This window comes from Narcine bancroftii, chromosome 9 (genome assembly GCF_036971445.1).
Source record: "Narcine bancroftii isolate sNarBan1 chromosome 9, sNarBan1.hap1, whole genome shotgun sequence".
In the NCBI taxonomy this organism is placed as follows: Eukaryota; Metazoa; Chordata; class Chondrichthyes; order Torpediniformes; family Narcinidae; genus Narcine; species Narcine bancroftii.
The window spans coordinates 44,319,642-44,342,040 of NC_091477.1; the positions used below are offsets into that span (position 1 = coordinate 44,319,642).

Sequence of the window (22,399 nt, forward strand, 5' to 3'; positions counted from 1 at the left end):
CTATTGTGGTATCATCGCCAAATCATAAATGATGTTATTGTCGTTCAGAGCCACACAGTTATAGGTGTAAAGTGAATAGAGCAGGGAGCTAAGAACGAAGCCTTGTGGTTCTCCAGTACTGATGAAGATTGTGGAGGAGATTGTTTTACCAATCCTCTCTGATTGTGTTCTGGAGGTGAGAAAATTCATGATCTAGTTATACAGTAGGATGTTAAGCCCCAGGTCTTGGAATTTGCTGATCAGTTTTGAGGAGATGATGTTGTTAAAGAGCATCCTGATGAATGCATCTTTACTCTCCAGGTGTTCTGGGGCTTTGTGTAGATCCAGTGAGCTGGCATTCGCCGTAGAACTGTTGCCACAGTAGACAAACTGGAACATATGCACATCGTCTCTCAGTGTCGAACACTGAGATTGACCAGGAGATGCAGAAGATTTTTCATGAAGTTTAAACTTTTATTTGCAAGCATAAGCTGTGACAGTCAAAGAGCTAGTCATTGACTGCCCACCGAACACAGTGCATAGCCTCTTTTTATATTATAGTCCTGACTTAATTACATTTCTGCACCCAATATCTCAGCAGTATGTCATTCCTTGACTCGCCACAATTACTTTCCACCCATTAACCTAATCATGTTTTGAACTACGTGTTTAATCATATCCTGCCACTGTTATCCTTTACTCATTCACTGTGGCATAGTGCAGTAAATATAGTGATGAAGACACAATAAATTGTTACTTTTGTAGCATAATGGTGAATACATAGTAAATATAGTACATTTTAAATTGTTACATAGTAATGGGTTAATGAATACATAATAAGTACATTGTTCATATGGTTTATTTTCTACGGCAAAATAGACAGGTGTTAGACTAGCTACTAGTGGAAAAAGTGTGTGTGTGTGTGTGTGTGTGTGTGTGTGTGTGTGTGTGTGTGTGTGTGTGTGTGTGTGTGTGTGTGTGTGTGTGTGTGTGTGTGTGTGTGTGTGTGTGTGTGTGTGTGTGTGTGTGTGTGTGTGTGCATTGCTTCACCTTTATACCTAACAGCACCAGACTGGAAGGATCTTTTACCAGGACGATGGACAAATTTAAGAAAGAAGATTAAGAAGAAAGCTGGGTTTGGACAACAGTTCTTTGATTGGTTGGAGGATGGGGAGCATAGTTGACTAAGATCAGAATAAGTATTGGTATTGTACTACTTATTGTTGATGTTGCGCTGTGTTGTGTTTTTCCTTGTACAACAAAGCAATTCTTGATGCTCCTGGAGATTGCTGAACCAAACTCCATTAATGGCGCACAATTCTGCCCCTATTGGTGTAGTCCAAGGTCTACTGTACTAACATTTCTTGGCTAGCATGCCTTGGTTATATTGAGAAGGTGTCTGAAATAACATACACCGATAGGGGCAGAATTGTGCGCCATTAATGCAACTACGGTTACACGGATCATTTCTGGGAGTACAAAGTTCTTTCCTACATGTGCTATTCACCTCTTGAACACTGTTGTGTACATCGAATTCAATGCTGCTCGAGCCATAGGGCATAGGTGGAGCTACATATTATATGGGTTTTGCTTTGGAACACAGGGAACAGTTCTGCCTTGTCGTCGTTCCTGCCATGTAATTTGCCCATTGGTACCAATAATTAGTGCATGCCTGCAGCTATAGCAATGAAGTAAATATCACACTCCTTTTATTCCCTTCTTTCAGATCTTGTGAAACCCTGATATTACTATGCCAAGTCTACCAAGTTGATAGTTTCCAAATTTGCACAGGAGAATCTACTTCATCACAAAGGGCAGAACTGGTCGCCCCCAAGCCGTTTCCATTCCCACTATCTGGAGAAGGGCTGTAATCCACAGACCCATCCTTAGTATTTTCAGGATCATCTGTGGGCCCAAGAATTTCACTTATTAGCTGGTCAAAGTCTTACAGCGGAGCGACAGTTCCTTGTTCTTCCTGTTTGTCCTCTGTTGCCCTTTCCTCTCTGCCACTTACCTCATGCTCAACATCCGGCTGTACCTGTAGAACTGCCCTAGTGCAGTGGTTGATACCAGGTAGAGTACCAGGTGATGTCTGAGTGATGTCGTGAAGGGCCCTTCCCTTCTTGTTTGTTCCACTTTCATTGGAAACCATGCACATAGACCTGGTCTCCTGGTTTAATTGGTCTTTCCCCTTTGACGGTTTCTGGTTCCTTCTGTTTTTCCTGTGTATAAATAGACTTATGTATCTTGGTTAGTTGCTGCATGAATTGTTTTAACTCCATTTCCAGTTGTTCCAAACTGGGTCCTTTGTACAGGCTTTTCCATTATGGCATTGGCATGGGTCTTCCTGTGAGCATTTCATGTAGTGTCAGGCATGTCATCCAATTAGTTTGCATGCGGTAACTCATTCATGCCAATGGCAAGGCAGCAATCCAGTTAAGCTTAGCGCCTACACAGATTTTGTTCCATTTGGTTTTTAAGTTCTCCTCAGTTCTTTCCACCATGCCTTGTGACTAGGGATGATATACACATCTGAATTTCTGTTTTATTCTCAGGGCTTGTAACTCTAACAACTACTTTTTGGATGAAGGATGAGCCATTGCCTGAACTGATTTCAGAAAGTATTCCACATCTTGGAATCACCTTGTTTATCAAATATTTTACCACCGTTCCTGCTCCTAAGTCTTTTGAGGGTTCTGCCTCTACCCATCTACTGTATCTGTCAATCACCACCAGCATGCATCTTTTCCCTCTTACTGTATTTATCATATCCATATAGTCAATCAATAAATGTTTAACTGGTCCTTCGGGTATGGGTATATGACCATTGTAATTCCTTTCTAAACATTATTTTGTGCACACATCTCACATTGTGACAGAAAGTGGTCTACCGAAGGCTGCAAATAGGGTGACCAGAAACCATCCTTTTTTATTTTCCTTATCACTCCCCTCCACCCTTGCACAATGATCCACCCCATGTGCTTCCAGAATCAGAAGTCAACAAGGGGCTTGGTGCTATTAACAAACCATCTTCCAATTGATAAGATTGCAAAGTATTATATTCCAATTTCAACCTAGATAATTCTATTTTCTGATCTTCTGTAGCATCTTTCTGAAATTCCTTTTCTAACTCATCAATCTGTTTCTCTAATTCAAGACTCTGATTGCATCAATTCTTTTTTATTTTGGAATTATAACTAATTATTTGTCCTCTCAAATAAGCTTTAATAGCATCCCATAATACAAACTTACTTTGAACAGAATTAGAATTTTCTTTAAAAAAAAATTAATTTGTATTTTCAAAAAATCAATAAATTCCATATTTTTTAAAAACATTGTATTAAACCTCCAACGATAATCCATTTGAATTTTCTCAGAAGTTGCATTTGTAAAATATAACATGGAGTGATCTGAAATCACCCTACTTTTATATTCCGCTTGTTGTATTTTCCCTTGTAAATGTGCCGATACTAAAAAGAAATCAATCCTTGAAAATGATTCATGTCTAGATAAATAAAAGGAAAAATCTTTCTCTGTTGGATTAAGACGTCTCCAAATATCTACTAAATTAAGATCTTTCCTCAACGCTTGGACCTGAATTGCCATCTTGGATTTCTTAACTTTCTTCGGAGATTTATCTAATAAAAGTTCCAAAACACAATTAAAATCACCACCAACTATCATTAGCCTGACCCAAACATAAAAATGGATCTGAAATAAATATTTCATCATCTGCATTTGGAGCATAAATATTAAGTAAAGTCCAAAATTCACTAAAAATCTTACAATTCAATTTAAGAATACATCCTGCCTTTTCCTCCATTGATTGTAATTCAAAAGATAAATTTTTATGTATCAAAATTGCTACACCTTTAGCTCTAGAATTAAATGAAGAAGAATATACATGCCCAACCCAGTCCCTTTTTAATTTCATGCTTCCCTTCAGATTCAGATGTGTTTCTTGTAAAAAAGCAATATCAATTTTCATTTTCTTAATATACGCCAAGACTCGCTTATGCTTAATCGGACTGTTTAATCCTCGAACATTAAAAGTAGCAAACCTCAACTTTGACATACCTGCTATTATTACTAAATACCAATAATATCTTTATATAAAAACTCAAATCAATGTATATAAGCCCTCCAATAGAAAAAAAATCACAAATTAAAAACTAACCAATATAAAAAAAAATAATAGAGAGAAAAAAAAATCCCCTCCCCCCCAAAAAAAACTACCAAAAGGTAGTAATCCCCTAAACAAAAATTGCGTGTGGGTCACCCTCCAGTGGCTGATGACTAGTAGAGAACTTAAAGCAAATCCCTCCCTCCCCAGCCAAACAATCAATAACATCAAAATATCATAATAACACAAAAAAATAGAATAAGAAAATTCTTCTTTTCATCCAAAAGATTCCAATCTCGGAGATCCCATTTCAGAAGAAGGTAGACTCTTTCCATTCCCATTTTTCCCATTTCTGCCATTTCTTCCGTTTCCAGAACAACCAGATTTTTCTTTTGGAGATAATGGTGGACTACGTCTTTGTCCTCTTATATCTGGCAATGAATCAGCAAAAACCATTGCTTCATGATCATTTTCAAAAAACCGAAATTGATAGTCTCCATAAAACACCTTCAACACTGCAGGGTAGCGAAAATTAGACTTATAACCTTTACGCCACAAAACTTCTTTAACTTGATTGAATCGACGTCGACATTGAATGACCTCTTGACTCAAATCAAGATAAAAAAAGACTCTGCTATTCTGAATAACAGGGCTTGTCGTTGTCTTGCATTTTGCACTGCAAGTCGAAGTATTGCTTCTCTATCCAAATAACTCAAACATCGAATTATTACCGGTCTTGGTGGTTGATCAGCTGAGGGTGTTCTTAAAGCTCTATGGGCTCTTTCCAGTACCAATCCCCCAGAGAAAAATTCTTGCCCTAATATTTGCAGGATCCAGTCTTTAAAGAAACGAAGAGGATTTTGTCCTTCTATACCTTCGGGCAAACCAACAATTTTCGCATTATTCCTTCTACTTTGATTCTCCAAGTAGTCTATTTTTATTTCTAACTCCTTCTCACGTTCTCCTAGTTCTGTGACTGATTTTTCCACCTTCAACACTTTTTCTGTGTTAGAAATCACTTGTTGTTTACAGTCCAAAAAAGCAGTCTGAAATTTTTTAAATTCTTCATAAGATGCATCCACACGTGTCTTAACCATATTTAATTCTGAACTTATACCAGCATTCAGTTGAACCATTTCATTCATTTGAAATGTCAACAAAGGTTTTATAATAGCTTGAACAATATCATTTAGTTGCATACACTGTGATTTGGTAAAGCTCAGCTCTGCTCTCTCTGACATAGTGGCAGAACAAGGTAACTGCAGCTCCTGCTGCACCTCAACAGAAGGCATTTTAAAAGTTTTACTGCGGGTCTGGACTCCCAGCGACGGCACCCTGACTTCCTCAGGGGGTCGCCACTAATCTCTCCCCGCATCCTGTTGTTTTTTTCATCAAATCACGAAGAAAAGCAATTTTTTCAGATTGAAATGCTACCTGATGCATTTCCAACAATGGAGTCGTCTTCCTGCGTGCTCCCTCCGTTGAAATTGAAAGGCTTTCCAAATCGGGGTCCATTTCTTGGGAACATGCACCTTCTTCCAGAGAACGGGTAATTCCAGCGCCATCCTTCACTTGGTGAGTAATAGACATTTTTTTTTCAGCTCCCACAGGCAGTCTTTGAGGTTTAGACATTGAAGAGATTGAGCCTGGGGCTGCATCAAGTCGTCTAGGCCCCAAATTTTCAACACTTCGAAAATGTAGCTTCTTCTGCACTTGAGGTTTAGTCTTCTTACCATTAGTGGCCATAATAATACCTTTAATACTTTAAACTAAAAATTAAAAAGTTTAAATTTGAAAGCAAAGTGTTTAAAAAAACAGGTACTTAAAAGTCTGGCCAGAGAGGTCGAGATTACACGTCTAGACTCTACGCCATCTTGCCACGCCCCATGACAAATGACATTCCCCATGAGCATATGCCAAATCTGTATAGATATCAACTTTCTGACCTTCCATCATTTCACATGCTCCTGTCAGACCCTTTAATTTCCACTAACTGAGCTGAACAGGGTTAAAGCTTGACTGATCCTGCTGGACTACTGCGAACCCTGTGAGATTTCCATTGTGGTCCCTTTAGCAAGAGCTATCCAAAACAAGACCTTTTTATCTTCATCATCCAATAGTTCTGACCGCTCTTATCCTGGCAAATATCATTGTTTTTCCTACACAATCATGGGGTTCTCCCTCATAGCCTAATGGAACATAATCAGCTATGTTATTCATAGTACACCTTTGTATCTTACTCTTTGGCTTGGCTTCGCGGACGAAGATTTATGGAGGGGTAAATGTCCACGTCAGCTGCAGGCTCGTTTGTGGCTGACACGTCCGATGCGGGACAGGCAGACACGGTTGCTGCATTTGCAAGGGAATATTGGTTGGTTGGGGTTGGGTGTTGGGTTTTTCCTCCTTTGTCTTTTGTCAGTGAGGTGGGCTCTGCGGTCTTCTTCCAAGAAGGTTGCTGCCTGCCGAACTTTGAGGCGCCAAGATGCACGGTTTGAGGCGATATCAGCCCACTGGCGGTGGTCAATGTGGAAGGCACCAAGAGATTTCTTTAGGCAGTCCTTGTACCTCTTCTTTGGTGCACCTCTGTCACAGTGGCCAGTGGAGAGCTCGCCATATAACACGATCTTGGGAAGGCGATGGTCCTCCATTCTGGAGACGTGACCCATAGTTATGTCGGAAATATCAATACTATCTGAAATACTGCTATCCAGGCTGGTGTCAACACAAATTTTCCTTTATCCAATAATTCTGCTACCTTATGGTGCATGTACAGAATCATAGGAATGCCCATGGTCACAGATGATCCTATTTCATACGCATAGTGCAATGCTGACAGTACCTGGTAGCAAGGTAGATACCCCTGAGCCACTTCATCCAATCTCGCATTGTAGTATGCTATTGGCTGTTTTGCTTTCCTTATGCCCGTTTCCTGCATCACCACTGCTGCAGCTTAGCCCTCTTGTCTGTTAGGTACATACAGATGAAAGACCTTCTTATGGTTAGGCAAGGTTAATGCTGGGGCTGACTGCAATCCCTGCTTAATAGTGTTAAAGGCTGTTTCTACCTCATCACTCCACTGGAAAACATTTCTCAGGCTTGTATGTTCCGCTTCCTTCATTATTTTCTTTAATGGCATCTCAATTTCAGCATATTCTCCAATCCAGTTTGAACTATAATCCAACCATTCCCAAAAATATCATCCTCTATCCTACTGTCTGAGGCTTAGGAGGTTTAGTTATTGCTTCAATTTGATCCAGCGCTATCACCTTTGCTCCCTTAGATATTAATTTACCCGAATATTCCACCTGCTGTTTGACCTCCATATGCCAACTTTTCCAAACGGGTTAGGGTATCCTGTTCGCACTGTTCCTTACTTTTGGAGCAGACCAAGAAATCATCTACATACTTTATCAGTGTACTTTCCAATGGTATGCCCTATAAATCTTCCCTCATTACCTGATTGAAAACATGCAGCGAGTGTTTAACTCCTTGCAGCATCCTAGCATAGGTATACTGGTTACCCCTGTAAGTAAAAGCAAACAAATTCTGACACTGGTCTGTCAAGGGAATACTAAAAAACACTGAACACAGATCAATCACTGAAAAACAAATTGCTTCTGGTGGAACATTAGTCAGCAGTGTATATGGGTTGGGGACTCTGCTGACCAATCTCTCACCACCTCATTCACTGCACGTAAGCCATGTACCAGTCTCCATTTAGATTTATCTGCTTTTAAGACAGGTAATAGCAGGGTATTATAGGGGCTGTCTGTCTTTTTAAGCACTCCTGTTTCAACCAGTCCCTATATTTTTGGTGCTATATCCTCTTCTGCATCTGGTTTTAAGAGACATTGTGATCTGCTAGATGGAATTGCTCCCTGCTTCAATTTTATTTCTATGGGACTTGCTGATTTTACTCTCCCTACATCTATTATTTTGTTCTTCTGCTGGCCTCCTTTTTCTAGTAATGGCATGTGTTGTTGGGGAGTTACTTCAACCTCCTTTGATGTTCCTACCATGTCTATGCTGACCATTACTTTGATGTAGTCATTGTTTCCAGATTGCCATACCTTTGGTGTAACCTTTTCCCAATTAATGACAGTGCCTGCTTGCTTCACCAGGGGTCCCAAGTCTTTGGACTGGTGTCCTTCATTTACATGCAACTTTACATGGGGTGCAGCTTCTGGTACCCTGTATCATTTTTCCAGGAAGGCATTCTATTTAATTTGCAAAGCCACCTCCTGCTTTCCAATTACTATAGCCTCTCCTTTTAGGTGTTGCTGAGCGTATGCCCCTCTAATACCTTTCTCTGAATTTCATCAAAGATCACTGTACAATGCAACTCAGATCTGAGCAGTGTAACCTTGGGTAATATGGCCAGTGTGCCCTCTTTCCACGTTTTCCAGATTTGATCTTCTATGTTTCCTATCCAGAACACATTGGCGTTCTTAGCTTCCTGCGTCATTAATTGTGCGCTTGGTTTTTTCTACACTTAAACCATTTCTGGTATATTCTAGTTTTAACTCTAGCTTTAGCAGGGCATCTCTGCCGAGTAAATTAATCGGGGTTCCTTTGGATACTAGTATTAGCAAGACTTTTTCTTTGTTGCTCATCTTTAAATACACTGGAGTTGTGCATTGTATTAACTATTTTTCCTGAGTTGATACACACTATCAATGATTCCAATGACTGAGTGAGGAACGATAGGCTTTAATACACATTAGATTGTAGCTGGCCTGACTCCATGTGCTCGAATGAATGGAAGGGGTTAGGGAGGTCGACCTTTATGGCCAGGTCACAAGGGGAGGAGTTACAGGGGAACCGAGTCTGGCCGGCCACACACATACAGAGCAGTATATATATATATATATATATATATAGTGCCCTGGCTGGTTACATCCCCAACACAATCTTTCAGTCTCCCTTTGCACCTGCTTCTTTACTGGCCCTTTTTGCCCATAGCTTCTCGGTCCCCCTCCTTGGGAGCTGCAGTCCTGTCTGAGATGTTGTCTAAATTTATTTTGTTCCTGATAGGGAATTTGCAGAAACACTCCCCCAAAGACATTTATTATTGGCATGGGGTTTTCTGGCCCTTGTCTGGCATTATAACAGGCCCCTCCGAAAGATAGCGCTTCGTTCAGTTCAGTGGTTACAGTCAGATCGGTTGTTACTGGCAACATTTTCTTGTCTTTTCCCTTTCTTTTTAAGTTCCTCAAGCTGCATTTGTGTCAACTTTCTCTGCATTTCTTCCTGCTGTTCAATCAGTTTTTGTTTTCCTTTTTGGTATTTCCTGACTGTTTGGACTACGTGGACCCTAAACTCTTGGTGGGACATCGACGTTATTCCTATCACTTCCTCAAGTCTGGACATAACCTGGGGGGGGAGGGCATTGCATCCACAATAGCAGTCTGAAACATTGTGGTCATCAACTGGTTACCTTCCACCTCTTGCTCTGTTTCCAGTCTCCATTTTTTCAGCTGGTTTTGTAAATATGCTGCTGGATTTTCAGTGTTTCCCATTGGGTCCCCTTTTAAAGATTTGGGATCCATTTTAGGTGGATAACAATTCCTAAGGGCCTGCCATACCCTCTCTTACTGGTTCAAAGCCAACACCATTGAATTGTCCATGACATTTTTTAAGCCAGCCAAATCCATCAGTTCTTAGTTTGGAAGTTCCCACTACCTTCACCAGTAGTGCCTTTAAGTCTCCCAAAGCCAATAATCATCCTGTGGTTTCATCCTCAAAGCCTCTAATTCACTTTCCTTCCCCTTCCTGTATGCTGGGCAAAGTATTTTTCAGCTCTTCCAGATCATGGGTCCCCCAAGGAAAATACTGTGACTGTCCTGTCCTTTTCAATAACAGTGGCATTATTCTTCCTTCCTTTCCCATTTTACTTTGATTTTCTTCCCCATCCGACTCCTCATCAGTTTCTGACTCTGTTTCTCTTTCTATTTTTTGCCATCCCAGCCCCACCGGGGTCATATTTTTCCCTTGCTTTTCTACTTTTCCTTGTTCCTTCCATGGATCTCTTCCAACTCGATTTGGCATTCACTTTATACCTTTGGAATTCCTCAAAATCCATTTGCAATCCTGTTTCCTGCGATTTCCTGATCTCGTCCTCCATTTCTAATCTTTGTCTTTTCACTTTCCTCCCTTCTTTTTTTCTCCCAAAAGTCCCTTATATCCACTTCCTCTACAAGCTTCATCTTCCTCTTGTTTTTCGAATGAGTCAGCTTCCTTCCCATCTCGTTCACTATCCCCCTCGTTTTGCTCAGCCTTGTGTTTATATAGCAGGTATTCCTCAAAATCTTTCCTTATTCTCATGTCCAGTGTTCTTCTGATGTTTGCCTCCATTTCTCTTCCTTCCTGTTCTTTCTTTTTCCTCTTGCCATGCCCTCCTTTCTTTTTCTCTCTATATTTCCTTATCTCCTCCTCAACCTCCCAGACTGATTTCTCAATTTCCACTGTTCCTTTTATTATAGGATACTGTTTGAGGGCTCTCTCCTTGGGACAAGGAGGGGGTTTCTCTACTTTTGTCTGGATATAGAGCAGGCTCCTTATTCTGTCTTTCTTTTTCTTGCTCCTTGGCATCCTTTCTAATTATTATTATTATTATTGGTGTTTGGTATGCCTTTCTCAGTCTTTCTCCTTATGTCCTAAAGAGTTTTAATATTTCTGCCTCTAGTTTTCTTAGATTTGTGTCTGGGTTTGTAATTTTAAATCAGCCCCTCCATCTCATCACATAAACTAACATCAAAAGTTCCTTCTTTTGGCCATTTTGTAACTAGATTTTTGGTTCTTTTTTCCCCATTTCTCTGAAATTTCTGTGATCTCATTTTGGCTTCATGAAAACTTTTTACTCAGTATACCTACTGCTGTTCCTTTTTCTGTCATGTTGCTCTTTGGTAAGGTGTTGCTCAGAATTACACAATTTAATATATTTATGTTTTTATTGGTATTACTACTTTTCTTGGACTACTTCTGTGCCTATCTTTATAGTTTAACTTGCTGGTGCTTCAATTATTTATCAAACCATCCTTACTTCCTACTTTGTTCTGCCCGTGCAGACCCCTACCTAGGGCGTTATCCGCAGAACTTTCTTTTATACTTCGTTTATTCAGACCTTTATGTTTCTTAAGGTGGTATCCACAGGGATTTTGCCCTGTTTGTTCAGACCATTGTTACTCGTGAAGCGATATCCACAGGGACTTACCAACACCATGTGGAATTTCTCTTTTCCTTTATTTAAACCATTTCTGGTATATTCTAGTTTTAACTCTAGCTTTAGCAGGGCATCTCTGCCTAGAAAATTAATCGGGGTTCCTTTGGATACTAGTATTAGCAAGACTTTTTCTTTGTTGCTCATCTTTAAATACACTGGAGTTGTGCATTGTGTAAACTATTTTTCCTGAGTTGATACACACTATCAATGACTCCAATAATGACTTATTTTCCGTTATACAATTTTGCCAGATTCCTTTGGTCGGACAGACCCTTTGATTTCTGTGTCCTCAAGTTCTTCCAAAACCAACAGAATTTTTAGTCCAATTTTTTAGCAAAAGGGTTTACCTTTTTTCTGTGTACACCCTTAATTCTGTTAGTCTTGTGAAGGTCCTCAAGTGATCCGGAAGCGTCCTATTCCTGCCATTCCCTTTTTCATGGGTCTCTTTCCGACCCTGCTCGCAGTTCTAAATTTGTCATGGTTCGTCGAACTCTGAAAATGACCAGGAGACGCAGAAGATTCTTGAAGAAATTTCAACTTTTATTTGTAAGCAAAAGCTGTGACAGTCAGAGAGCTAGTCACTGATTGCCACCGAACACAGTACATAGCCTCTTTCGACGTTATAGACCTGACTTAATTACATTTCTGTATCCAATCATTCATAACCACATATCTCAGCAGTATGTCATCCCTTGACTCGCCACAGTTACTTTCCACCCATTAATCACATTTTGAACTGTGTGTTTCATCATATCCTGCCACTGTTATCTTTTACTCATTTATTAATATTAATCTAATCATGTTTTGAACTGTGTGTTTCATCATATCCTGCCACCGTTATCTTTTACTCATTCACTGTGGCATAGTGTCTTAACTATAGTGATCAAGACATAGTAAATTGTTACTTTTGTAGCATAGTGATGAATACATAGAAAATATAGTACATAGTAAATTGTTACATAGCTAGCCTTTCAAAATACTTCATCACTGTTGATGAAAGTGCTTCTGGTCAATAATCATTAAGGCAGGCTACTACACGCTTTGATTGGTGCCTATTTGAAACAGGTGGGTACCATGCCCTGCTGGAGTAATATATTGAAGATATCTGTGAATACATTGGTAAGTTGGTCAGCACATATTTTTAATACTCGGCCAGGTATTCTATACAGGCTGGATGCTTTTCTGGGATTCACTCTCCTGAAGGCAGCACACATGTCATCCTCAGATCACCATTGCACCTGGTATGATAAGGACCTGCACTTTCAGCTCTTACTATAGCTTCATCAGAGAGGTTAATGGATATCTTCTTCTTTGGCTTGGCTTCGCGGACGAAGATTTATGGAGAGGGTAAATGTCCACGTCAGCTGCAGGCTCGTTTGTGGCTGACAAGTCCGATGCGGGACAGGCAGACACGGTTGCAGGGGAAAATTGGTTGGTTGGGGTTGGGTGTTGGGTTTTTACTCCTTTGTCTTTTGTCAGTGAGGTGGGCTCTGCGGTCTTCTTCAAAGGAGGTTGCTGCCCGCCGGACTGTGAGGCGCCAAGATGCACGGTTTGAGGCGATATCAGCCCACTGGTGGTGGTCAATGTGGCAAGCACCAAGAGATTTCTTTAGGCAGTCCTTGTACCTCTTCTTTGGTGCACCTCTGTGATGGTGGCCAGTGGACAGCTCGCCATATAACACGATCTTGGGAAGACGATGGTCCTCCATTCTGGAGACGTGACCTACCCAGCACAGTTGGATCTTCAGCAGCGTGGATTTGATGCTGTCGGCCTCTGCCATCTCGAGTACTTCGATGTTAGGGATGAAGTCGCTCCAATGAATGTTGAGGATGGAGTGGAGACAACGCTGGTGGAAGCATTCTAGGAGCTGTAGGTGATGCCGGTAGAGGACCCATGATTCGGAGCCGAAAAGGAGTGTGGTATGACAACGGCTCTGTATACGCTTATCTTTGTGAGGTTTTTCAGTTGGTTGTTTTTCCAGACTCTTTTGTGTAGTCTTCCAAAGGCGCTATTTGCCTTGGCGAGTCAGTTGTCTATCTCGTTGTCGATCCTTGCAACTGATGAAATGGTGCAGCCGAGATAGGTAAACTGGTTGACCAATTTGAGTTTTGTGTGCCCGATGGAGATGTGGCTGATGGAGGACATCAGTTTTCTTCAGGCTGACTTCCAGGCCAAACATTTTGGCAGTTTCCACAAAACAGGACATCAAGCGCTGAAGAGCTGGCTCTGAATGGGCAACTAAAGCGGCATCGTCTGCAAAGATTAGTTCACGGACAAGTTGCTCTTGTGTCTTGGTGTGAGCTTGCAGGCGCCTCAGATTGAAGAGACTGCCATCCGTGCGGTACCGGATGTAAACAGCATCTTCATTGTTGAGGTCTTTCATGGCTTGGTTCAGCATCATGCTGAAGAAGATTGAAAAGAGGGTTGGTGCGAGAATGCAGCCTTGCTTCATGCCATTGTTAATGGAGAAGGGTTCAGAGAGCTCATTGCTGTATCTGACCTGACCTTGTTGGTTTTCGTGCAGTTGCATAACCATGTTGAGGAACTTTGGGGGGCATCCGACGCGCTCTAGTATTTGCCAAAGCCCTTTCCTGCTCACGGTGTCGAAGGCTTTGGTGAGGTCAACAAAGGTGATGTAGAGTCATTTGTTTTGTTCTCTGCACTTTTCTTGGAGCTGTCTGAGGGCAAAGACCATGTCAGTAGTTCCTCTGTTTGCGCGAAAGCCGCACTGTGATTCTGAGAGAACATTCTCGGCGACACTAGGTATTATTCTATTTAGGAGAATCCTAGCGAAGATTTTGCCTGCAATGGAGAGCAGCGTAATTCCCCTGTAGTTTGAGCAGTCTGATTTCTCGCCTTTGTTTTTGTACAGGGTGATGATGATGGCATCACGAAGGTCCTGAGGCAGTTTTCCTTGGTCCCAACAAAGCTTGAAAAACTCATGCAGTTTGACATGCAGAGTTTTGCCGCCAGCCTTCCAGACCTCTGGGGGGATTCCATCCATACCTGCTGCTTTGCCACTTTTCAGTTGTTCAATTGCCTTATATGTTTCTTCCCGGGTGAGGACCTCATCCAGCTCTAGCCTTAGGGGCTGTTGAGGGAGCTGGAGCAGGGCGGAATCTTGGACTGAGCGGTTGGCACTGAAAAGAGATTGGAAGTGTTCTGACCATCGGTTGAGGATGGAGATCTTTTCGTTGAGGAGGACTTTGCCATCTGAGCTGCGCAGCGGGCTTTGGACTTGGGGTGAGGGGCCGTACACAGCCTTTAGAGCCTCGTAAAAACCCCTGAAGTCACCAATGTCCACGCTGAGCTGGGTTCGCTTGGCGAGGCTAGTCCACCACTCATTTTGTCGGCAAGTGCAACGACAATGGGCGCCTTCTGTTGGAGCTCTGCGCAGAACAGCAGCTTGTCATTGCAAACACCCTTTTTCAGCAGAGGGACAGCCTGAAGACTACCTGGATGCATCCCCGATCCAAACACTGGCACCTCCTGGACTACGTCCTGGTGCGAGAAAGAGACAAATGAGATGTGCTCCACACCAGGGTCATGCCCAGCGCGGAATGCCACACTGACCACCGGCTGGTTCGCTGCAAGCTCAACCTTCACTTCAAGCCAAAGCCCAGGAACAGTAAAGCCCCCAGAAAGAGGTTCAATGTTGGAAACCTGCAGTCAGACGAAGTGAGAGGAAACTTCCAGGCAAACCTCAAAGCAAAGCTCGAGGATGCAATCCGCCTCACGGACTCGTCCCCTGAAACCCTCTGGGATCAGCTGAAGACTACCATACTGCAATCCACTGAAGAGGTACTGGGCTTCTCCTCCAGGGAAAACAAGGACTGGTTCGACAAAAACAACCAGGAAATCCAGGAGCTGCTGGCAAAGAAGCGAGCTGCCCACCAGGCTCACCTTACAAAGCCGTCCCGGCCAGAGAAGAAACAAGCCTTCTGTCGCGCATGCAGCCATCTTCAGTTAATTGATATAATCAAGCATATATTCATAATATAATCAAAATCAAATGTCATGTCAGATTTCTATGAAAAGTCTCTTACACTACATGTCTCCAGAAATATTGTTAAAGAAGAAGGTTTACAGATGCGGGGGATGAGTACAACACACAAAAGTGCTTGAAAAACTGAGCAGGTCATGCAGCATCCATAGGGAGTAAAAGATAACCAATGTTTCAGTGTAGAAAGTGGGATGAGTCTAAGGAAAAGTTACTGAGAGTGAGTACAAGTTCTGCTAGATGAACTAGGATGGTGGTGGTGGGTGACTGGTTGTGTTTGTATTTGAGAAAGAAATGGAGGGCTTTGCGACCTCCTGTGAGTGGGGGAGGGGGTGTTGGAGGTGTGTATGGATTGGACATCCATGGTAAAATAAAGTGATCCTTTACTTTCTATAGATGCTGTGTGACCTGTTGATTTTCTCTAGTGTTTTATTGTACAGAAATACCAATGCAGCACCAAGAGCTTTCTTGACTTGTAACACAGGGTCTCTTCAAAGTTGACCGGGACAAATCATAGGCTGCAGAAAGTTTCAAAGATCTCATTGCAGTAGTTGCAGTACTTGGTGCTGAGGTTTCATATCTGCAGAAGGACAACCTTTTCTATCTTCCTTTGCTCATGGAGTCTGCATAGAGACAGGAAGTGATCCCTGAGTCACTGCCTGCTCTTCGGAGTCTGAGATAGCCTTCTGTAATGGGTGGAGGTTAGGGTGTGCTTACTGCACTACACACCTGTCCCCATGGGCACCAGCTCAGAAACTCAACACAAAAGAGGATGCAATTTCACATGGAGATAGCTTTAGTGGCACGATGTCCACTCAGATTACCAAGAGTCAGGGAGCACTCTAGGGTTTTGGGGGTTGGGGGGTGGAATCACAGGGGAGAATGTGCAAACCCCATGCAGACAATGCCAGAAGTCAGGACTGAACCTATATCTCTGGAGCTGGGAGCAGTAGCTTTACCTGCAGTGCTGCAAAGTTGGGGAGAATTAATTTAACAATGTATATTGATGGAAATATATGAATATGATAATAAGGCCATGAAAAGACAACAGTTTTCTTTTTTATCAATAATTTATTGTGAATAAAGTTTATTTATAGAAAGAAATAACCAAGGGCCAGTGAGATATTCAGGATAACCTTTGGCAGCAGTGTTACACCTGACCCAGCAGCCACATGGGGTGAGGAGAACTGGTTTGCTCCTTTGTGTCAGGCAATGGTAACACTGGGGAACTGTGCTGGCTCAGGAAGCAGGCTTCTTTTTTCAAGGAGAACACCAAAAAATAGCAGGAGGAATCAATTCAGCCCTTGAATCCTATCCAACATGATGTGGCTCATCATCTGCTCTGTGCTAAGACTGTGGCCCTCAAATCCCTGACCTCTCTGTTTATCTGTTTCCTGTTTAAATATCCTTAATCCGTCCCTGGCTATCCAAATAATTGTATATCTGATCTCTTAGAACACCTTGCAATAATTTACCTAATACTGACTTCAGGCTCACCTGCCTATAATTTCCAGGTTACTTTTGGAGCCTTTTTTAAACAACAGAACACTGTGATCTACCCTCCAATCCTCTGGCACCACACCCTTGGCTAAGGTCATTTTAAATATTTCTGCCAGAGCCCTTGCAATTTTCACATTACCCTCACTCAAGGTCGAAGGGAATATCTTGTCAGGCCCTAGTCATTTATCCACCCTTGTTTGCTTTAAGACAGCAAGCACTCCTCCTCTTTAATCTATAAAGGTTCCATGACCTCACTGCTTGTTTTCCTCACTTCCTACGACTCTGTGCCTGTTTCCTGAGTGAATACTGTCATGATAATGAATATGTATGAGATGTACCGGAAGTCACGTGGTATGAGAGAGAGATAAGAGCACAAGCAGGAGAACAAAGGAAACTGGAAAAATAAAGACCCTGAGAAGTTTACCTGATAAAACTTGTGTTTAATGTTTTATTAACTTCACATTTCGGGCCACAAATGTGACAATGGCGACGAGGATGAAAGAAGCTTGAAGAAAATTAAAGACTAAACAAGATTACAGAGGATTACAGAGAACTTCAAGGTGATAAGAATTTTCTCTTTGACTCAGTACTTTTGGGGCTGGAATATTTCCTCATGGCTGGGGCAGACGGTGACTTTCTAACACATAGTGGAATTGCTCATTTTGACCCAACGGGTGATGCAAGCACTGTAAGTGTGAAGTGGAAGGCATGGCTGGAAGAATTTGAATCCTACGCCGACAGTCGTGGCCTATTTCTAGATACCGGTACAGTTGAACAAAAAGCGCAGAGGAGGGCGTTACTTCTTTTCACTGCTGGAGCTGCAGTTCGGGAAACATTTAAGACACTTTTGAATACTGGAAGAAAGGATGAGTACCGGAAAGCGGTAGATGCATTAAATGCACACTATGTAGTGACACCGAATGCTACATTTCAACGCCATTTGTTTCGGAGAACGAGACAAGAAGATGGCCAGACAATTGCTCAGTACGTGACGAGACTACGCCAGCTAGCTGTTGGATGCAATTACATGCCAGCTGATTTGGACAACCAATTATTGGATCAAGTCGTACAGCACTGCAGATCAGATAAACTCAGAAGACGTCTACTGGAAAGAGGGAGTGAGTTGGAACTCACCGATGCTTTAACCATTGCTGCTGCATAAGAGGCTGTTGAAGGGCAATTTCATACCATGTCCCTGAAAGACAACTCAAGCCAGCAAATTAAGAGGCTCTCACATCGCCATAACCAGCCAAGATATACGTCGACACAGGACGTGGAGTGTTATCGATGTGGAAACCGAGGTCACTTTGGAAAAGACCCATAATGCCCGGCCAAAGGCAAAGTTTGCAGAAAGTGTGGAGGTAAGGACCACTTTGCAAAGAAGTGCAAAAGCAAGTCCAATGCAGACCAGAAGAGGAAGAGTACAACTTCCAAAGGCAAAGCCTGGGGGAAAGGAAAGTATCCTGGAAAGAAAGATACCATTCGCCAGATAGATGGTGACGATGATGATACCCAGGAGGAACAGAGTTGTTACCAATTTACGTTGAATGAAGTACATTATGAGAAAGTCCCAGTGATCGTTGGTGGAGTGACAGTGCAGGTCATTGTAGACTCAGGCAGTGACAGTAATGTGATTGATCGACATTTATGGGAGAAGTTGAAAAGGAAAAAGATCATCTGTACCTCAAAGAAGTGTTCCAAGAAACTGTATCCATACACAGTAACCAAGCCATTGCAGACCATTGGATGTTTTACTGCAACTGTTGAAGCTGGAGATAAGTACACCGAAGCAGAGTTTATGGTCATAGAAGAGAGGGGAGAACTATTGCTGAGTAGAAGGACAGCGCAAGACCTGGCAATACTTCATATTGGAGCTTGTGTCAATTCAATTCAGTCATACGAGGATATGAAGCAAGAATTCCCCTCAGTCTTCCAAGGAGTAGGAAAGCTGAAAGGTCGACAATTGAAGCTAGCGGTAGATGAAACAGTCAAACCCAAGGCACAACCAATGCGCCGAACTCTGTTTGGACTTCGTGGGAAAATCGAAGCCAAAATTAAAGAATTGATCGAACAAGACATTATAGAACCGGTGGAACATTCGACACAATGTGTCAGTCCCGTAGTGATTATGCCCAAACCAAAGGGTGACATAAGACTATGTGTTGACATGAGAATGGCCAATGAAGCTATAATTAGAGAACGACACCCTGTACCAACAGTGGAGGGAAAACTTCAAGAACTAACTACCAGCAAGGTATTCTCAAAAATTGCAGATTGGTGATACCGCAAAGATTGAGACCGAAGATCGTATCCTTAGCGCATGAAGGACACCTAGGTATTGTTGGTACCAAGCAAAACCTCAGGACCAAGGTATGGTGGCCAGGTTGTGATAAGGACGCTGAGAAATTTGTTAAAACTTGTCACGGATGTCAAATCACAAGTAGGAGTAATCCGCCAGAACCGATCCGGAGTACTCCCGACAGGACCATGGATATACGTAGCTGTTGATTTTCTTGGACCTTTACCAACGGGTGAATCAATTATGGTAGTGATAGATTACTACAGCAGATACTATGAATACATGGTGTTGAAGTCCACAACCAATGAAAAAACAATACAAGCGTTAGCAGAGATATTCGCAAGATATGGATTACCTGTTACATTATACTCTGACAATGGTCCACAATTCATTTCAGAGACATTTGCGGAATACTTGAGAACCACAGGTATCCACCATCATAAAGTAACTCCGAAATGGCCGCAAGCCAACGGAGAAGTAGAGAGACAAAATCAGTCCATTGAAAAACGATTGAGGATTGCACACGCAGAAGGACAAAATTGGCGAGAAGCATTGCTATCTTATGTGGCTGTCTATCGAGCAATGCCTCATGCAACCACTGGAAAAAGTCCTGCAGAAGCATTTTTTGGGAGAAGAATCCGCACAAAAATGCCAGAAATAAAGGAAATCCGAGACGACCAGGAGATGAGGGACCACGATGCTGAAAAGAAAGGTGCAGCAAAGCTGTACACAGATTTGAAATGTGGAGCTAAGTACTCAGACATCATGCCAGGAGATAATGTTCTAGTGAGGCATGAAACTGGTGGTAAGCTAGACACACCTTATTACCATCAACCCTATACTGTCGCATCCAGAAGTGGCAGTATGGTGACAGTCAAGTCTCTGACTGGAGTCCTGTATAAGAGAAATGTATCAGGTGTAAAAAGGTACCAGTCCAGAGATACATCGAATGAAGAGGTTGAAAGGCCAATACGAAATGCTGAAACTGAGAGACCTGATGATGTTCCAGAGGCAGTTACCAGCACTCCTGATGAAGTGACTGGAGCGCCAGAAACACCCGAAGCCGTGGCGAGCAGTATTTCCGACGCTGAGAGTGAACAACCGAGAAGCGACGACAATATCGCAGGCAGGCCGAAACAAAACCGGAAAGCGCCCAAACGATACGAAGACTTTGTGCCATAGTTTTAATAAGAACTTTGGGACAGTATTTTAATCTTATATCATAAAGTGCATGTATGAGTGCTGTAGGAAGTAAATTTTATGTAGTTGAGTTATAGTATTACCATTAGTTACGATGTTTGTATGTTTCCGAGGGATATTGGTAAGTGAAGGTAAAGTTTATTTCTGATTAAAGGAGGGATGTCATGATAATGAATATGTATGAGATGTACCAGAAGTCACGTGGTATGAGAAAGAGATAAGAGCACAAGCAGGAGAACAAAGGAAACTGGAAAAATAAAGACCCTGAGAAGTTTACCTGATAAAACTTGTGTTTAATGTTTTATTAACTTCACATTTTGGGCCACAAATGTGACAAATACTAATTAAAAAAAAATTGGAAAGTTAAAATCTACTCTCACAACCTTGTATTTCCTGCAGCTGTCTGCTATCTCCCTACAGAATTGCTCTTCCAATTCTTGTTGATGGTCAATATTACAACCCCACCCATATCGCTTCAGTAGATGAGCCTTCTGTCTGTCCTGCCTGAGCACAACTGTGATATTTTCCTGACAAGCAATACCACTCCTCTCCCTTTCATTCCCCTCATCAGAGGAATTAGGGGATATGGGGAGAAGGCAGGTAGGTGGAGTTAGGTCATAAATTAGATCAGCCATGATCATATTGAATGGTGGAGCAGGCTCGATGGGCCATTTTTGGCCTACTTCTGTTCCTACTTCCTATGTTCGTATGTTCCTATGTTCCCTCCCCTGTTCTATTGCAGCTAAAGCAATGGAAGCCCAGAACATTGAGCTGCCAGACCTGCCCCTCCTGCAACCAAGTTTCTCTAATGGCCACAATGTCCTAATTCTGCATGCTCTAAGCTCGCCTGCCTTTCCTACAATATTTCTTGCATTGAAATAAATGTACCTGAGAACATTTCCACCATGTGCAACCCATTGACTTCTAATGATACATGCAATTTTCACATCTTCTTTTCCCTCCTCCACTCCTCTATCTGCCCTAGCACTCTGGTTTCCATCCCCCTGCAAATCTAGTTTAAACCCACCGGAGCAGCACTAGCAAACTTTCCTGTAAGCATATTAGTCCCCTTCCAGTTCAGATGCAAACCATCCAATCGGAACAGTTCCCACCTTCCCTGGAAGAAAGTCCAGTGATCCAGAAACTTGAAACCCTCCCTCCTGCCCATGTCTTTAGCCATGTGTTAAGCTGCATTATTAATCCTTAGATCACAATCCTGGAGGTTCTGTCCTTTCAATCTAACACCTAACTCCCTGAACTTTCCTTGCAGGTCCTCCTAATCCTTCCTACCCTTCATTTGTCCATCTGGCTGCTTACCCTCCCTCTTGAGAATGCTGTGAACTTGATCTGCGATTTCTTGGATCCTGGCACCAGTGAGGCAACATACCATCCAGGATTCTCGATCCCATCCACAGAACCTCTTATCTGTCCCCCTAACTATGGAATCTTTTATCACTCCAGCTTGCCTCTTCTCCTCCCTTCCCTTCTTAGCCACGGAATCAGACTCCATGTCAGAGAATTGATCAGCATGGCTTATCCCTGGTAAGTCATCGCTCCAAACTGGTATACTTTTTATTGAGGGTAACGGCCACAGGGATGCCCTGTCCTGACTGCCTGTTTCCTTATCCTGTCCTGAATATCACACAGCTATCTTCCTCTTGCCTTGTAGTTGTGTTATTTTGCCTGTAACTCCTGTCTATTACCTTCTCAGCCTCCTGAATGATCCAAAGTTCATCCACCTCCAGCTCTAATTCCCTAACTCTATTTGTAAGGAGCTGCAGTTAGATCCATTTCTCACAGATGAAGTAATCAGGGATATTGCTGGCTCTCCTGACTACCCACATTCTGCAAGAGGACCATTCCCCTGCCTTGGCTGCCATTCCCACTGTCTATGAAAACAAATAAGATAAAACCTGCCCTTACCTGTGCCTACCTGCTGAATCCTTTTTGTTCCGCAAATAGTGTGACTCTTACTTACTTTAACTCGTGCAACACCACCTCAGCCTTATCTTGCTGAAGCCGCTTGAGCCAAAGCCTTAACACTATGGCTCAGACCACTCTAATGAAGACCATTCT

At 42.4% G+C, this 22,399-nt stretch overlaps 1 protein-coding gene across 1 annotated transcript in view; it reads left to right on the plus strand.

The window, feature by feature from the left end:
- The window catches only part of lcp2a (lymphocyte cytosolic protein 2a), a 195,207-nt gene that overhangs the window by 4,977 nt on the left and 167,831 nt on the right, over window positions 1-22,399 (plus strand). The window lies entirely within an intron of this gene.